This window comes from Arachis ipaensis, chromosome B6 (genome assembly GCF_059453495.1).
Source record: "Arachis ipaensis isolate K30076 ecotype BB chromosome B6, ASM5945349v1, whole genome shotgun sequence".
In the NCBI taxonomy this organism is placed as follows: Eukaryota; Viridiplantae; Streptophyta; class Magnoliopsida; order Fabales; family Fabaceae; genus Arachis; species Arachis ipaensis.
This window is the reverse complement of record NC_142441.1, coordinates 34,437,166-34,441,395: the sequence shown is the minus strand read 5'-3', so window position 1 is coordinate 34,441,395 and position 4,230 is coordinate 34,437,166.

Here is a 4,230-nt window from a genome sequence, read left to right as displayed (position 1 = left end):
GAGTTTATAGTATATTCTCTTCTTTTTATCCTATTTGATTTTCAGTTGCTTGGGGACAAGCAACAATTTAAGTTTGGTGTTGTGATGAGCGGATAATTTATACGCTTTTTGGCATTGTTTTTACATAGTTTTTAGTATGATTTGATTAGTTTTTAATATATTTTTTATTAGTTTTTAAATAAAAATCACATTTCTGGATTTTACTATGAGTTTATGTGTTTTTCTGTGATTTCAGGTAATTTCTGGCTGAAATTGAGGGACTTGAGCAAAAATCTGATTCAGAGGCTGAAGAAGGACTGCAGATGCTGTTGGATTCTGATCTCCCTGCACTCAAAGTGGATTTTCTGGAGATACAGAAGTCCAAATGATGCACTCTCAATTGCGTTGGAAAGTAGACATCCAGGTCTTTCCAGAAATATATAATAGTCCATACTTTGCTTGAGTTTAGATGACACAAACTGGCGTTCAACGCCAGCTTTCTGCCCTATTCTTGAGTTAAATGCTAGAAATAGGTTGCAAAGCAAAGTTAAACGCCAGAAACAGGTTACAAACTGGCATTTAACTCCAAGGAAGACCTCTACACGTGAAAGCTTCAATGCTCATCCCAAGCACACACCAAGTGGGCCCTGAAGTGGATTTCTGCATCATTTACATATTTCTGTAACCCTAGTAACTAGTTTAGTATAAATAGAACTTTTTACTATTGTGTTAAAGACCTGAAGACCTTTGATCATCTTTAGATCATTTTGTACACGTTTAGGGGGCTGGCCATTCGGCCATGCCTGGACCTTGCTCTTATGTATTTTCAACAGTAGAGTTTCTACACACCATAGATTAAGGTGTGGAGCTCTGCTGTTCCTCATGAATTAATGCAAAGTACTATTGTTTTTCTATTCAACTCAAGCCTATTTCTTCTCTAAGATATTCATTCGCACACAAGAACATGATGAATGTGATGATTATGTGACGCTCATCACCATTCTCACTTATGAACGCGTGCCTGACAAACACTTCCATTCTACATGAAAGCAAACTTGAATGCATATCTCTTAGCCTCCTGATCGTGAGATCAGAGTCTTCGTGGTATAGGCTAGAATTATTGGCGGCCATTCTTGAGATCCGAAAAGTCTAAACCTTGTCTGTGGTATTCCGAGTAGGATCTGGGAAGGGATTCCTGTGATGAGCTTCAAACTCGCGAGTGCTGGGCGTAGTGACAGACGCAAAAGGATTACTGAATCCTATTCCAGTATGATCGAGAACTGACAGATGATTAGCCGTGTGGTGACAGCGTATTTTGGACCATTTTCACTGAGAGAACGGGATGTAGCCATTGACAACGGTGATGCCCAACATACAGCTTGCCATAGAAAGGAGTATGAAGGATTGGATGAAGGCAGTAGGAAAGCAGAGATTCAGAAGGAACTAAGCATCTCCATACGCTTATCTAAAATTCTCACCAATGAATTACATAAGTATCTCTATCTTTATTTTACGTTTTATTTATCTTTTAATTATTAAAACTCTATAACCATTTGAATCTGCCTGACTGAGATTTACAAGGTGACCATAGCTTGCTTCAAGCTGACAATCTCCGTGGGATCGACCCTTACTCACGTAAGGTTTATTACCTAGACGACCCAGTGCACTTGCTGGTTAGTTGTGCGAAGTTGTGAAGAAGAACTAAGATTATGAACGTGAGTATTAACTTTTCAGCGCCGTTACCAAGGAATGAACGATCACGATTTCGTGCACCAGTAGGGTGCCCTAAAACAATTTTCTTGGAAAAAAATCATCACCTCAACCAAGTAGTCCTAACAAGAAAGAAATGGTAAAAAATATGTACAAATTCTAACTAAAATGCAACCTATCATGTGATGCAACAACTACAAACAAAGAAAATTAAGAATTGGTGTTGAAAAAGGAGGTGGATACCCATGGAAGTTGGTACACAAAATTGTGATTACACTTTTCACAACTCCGCACAACTGACCAGCAAGTGCACTGGGTTGTCCAAGTAATACCTTACGTGAGTTAGGGTCGATCCCACGGAGATTGTTGGCTTGAAGCAAGCTATGATTTTCTTGTATCTCTTAGTTAGAAGATTAACGATAAAAATGATTTTGTTTATGAAAAATAAGTAACATGAAATAAATGGTACTTGTGATCCAGTAATAAGGAATAAGTTGAGGTTCCGGAGATGCTCTGTCGTCTGAATCTCTGCTTTCCTACTGTCTTTTTCTCCAAACACGCATGGCTTCCTTCAATGGCAAGCTGTATGATCCTCTCGGATGAAAAATACCAGGCACAGTTTCTGTACGGCTAATCAACTGTCGGATCTCTTGTCTCAGATGAAAAATAACAGGTACAGCTACCTGATGAGCGGATAATTTATACGCTTTTTGGCATTGTTTTTAGTATGTTTTTAGTAGAATCTAGTTACTTTTAGGGATGTTTTCATTAGTTTTTATGTTAAATTCACATTTCTAGACTTTACTATGAGTTTGTGTGTTTTTCTGTGATTTCAGGTATTTTCTGGCTGAAATTGAGGGGCTTGAGCAAAAATCAGATTCAGAGGTTGAAGAAGGACTGCTGATGCTGTTGGATTCTGACCTCCCTGCACTCAAAATGGATTTTCTGGAGCTACAGAACTCAAAATGGCGCGCTTCCAATTGCGTTGGAAAGTAGACATCCAGCAATATATAATAGTCCATACTTTTCCCAAGTTTAGATGACGCAAACTGGCGTTCAACGCCAGCTCTCTGCCCAATTCTGGCGTCCAGCGCCAGAAACAAGTTGCAAAGTGGAGTTCAACACCTAAAATGGCACAAAAGCTGGCGTTCAACTCCAAGAATAACCTCTCCACGTGTAGACTTCAAGCTCAGCCCAAGCACACACCAAGTGGGCCCCGGAAGTGGATTTATGCATCAATTACTTACTTCTGTAAACCCTAGTAGCTAGTTTATTATAAATAAGACTTTTTACTATTGTATTAGACATCTTGGAACATCTTTGAATTACTCTTTGTTCATCTTTGGACGCCTGGTTCTTAGATCCGAGGGGCTGGCCATTCGGCCATGCCTGGACCTTTCACTTATGTATTTTCAACAGTAGAGTTTCTACACTCCATAGATTAAGGTGTGGAGCTCTGCTGTTCCTCAAAGATTAATGCAAAGTACTACTGTTTTCTATTCAATTCATCTTATTTCGCTTCTAAGATATTCATTCGCACTTCAACCTGAATGTGATGAACGTGACAATCATCATCATTCCCTATGAACGCGTGCCTGACAACCACTTCCGTTCTACATTAGATTGAATGAGTATCTCTTAGATCTCTTAATCAGAATCTTCGTGGTATAAGCTAGATTGATGGCGGCATTCATGAGAGTCTGGAAAGTCTAAACCTTGTCCGTGGTATTCCGAGTAGGACTCTGGGATTGAATGACTGTGACGAACTTCAAACTCGCAAGTGCCGGGCGTAGTGACAGACGCAAAAGGAGGGTGAATCCTATTCCAGCATGATCGAGAACCTCATATGATTAGCCGTGTTGTGACAGAGCATTTGGACCATTTTCACAAGAGGATGGGATGTAGCCATTGACAACGGTGATGCCCTTGCATAAAGTCAGCCATGGAAAGGAGTAGGATTGATTGGATGAAGGCAGCAGGAAAGCAGAGATTCAGAGGAACGAAAGCATCTCTACACGCTTATCTGAAATTCTCACCAATGAATTACATAAGTGTTTCTATCCTTATTTTCTGTTTAATTAGTATTATTTTCGAAAACTCCATAATCAATTATTATCCGCCTGACTGAGATTTACAAGGTGACCATAGCTTGCTTCATACCAACAATCTCCGTGGGATTGACCCTTACTCACGTAAGGTTTATTACTTGGACGACCCAGTGCACTTGCTGGTTAGTTGTATTGAAGTTGTGACAAATTATGAATTGAGATTAGAGCACCAAGTTTTTTGGAGCCATTACCAGAGATCACAATTTCGTGCACCACTACCACACGGCTAATCATCTGTCGGTTCTCACTAGTGTCAGAATAAGATCTCTCTATCTTTTTGCACACTGTCATTGCGCCCAACATTCATGAGTTTGAAGCTCGTCACAGTCATCCCGTTCCAAATCCTACTCGGAATACCATAGATAAGGTTTAGACTTTCCAGATCTTAGAAATGCTGCCAATTGGTTCTAGCCTCTACCATGAAGGTTCTAAT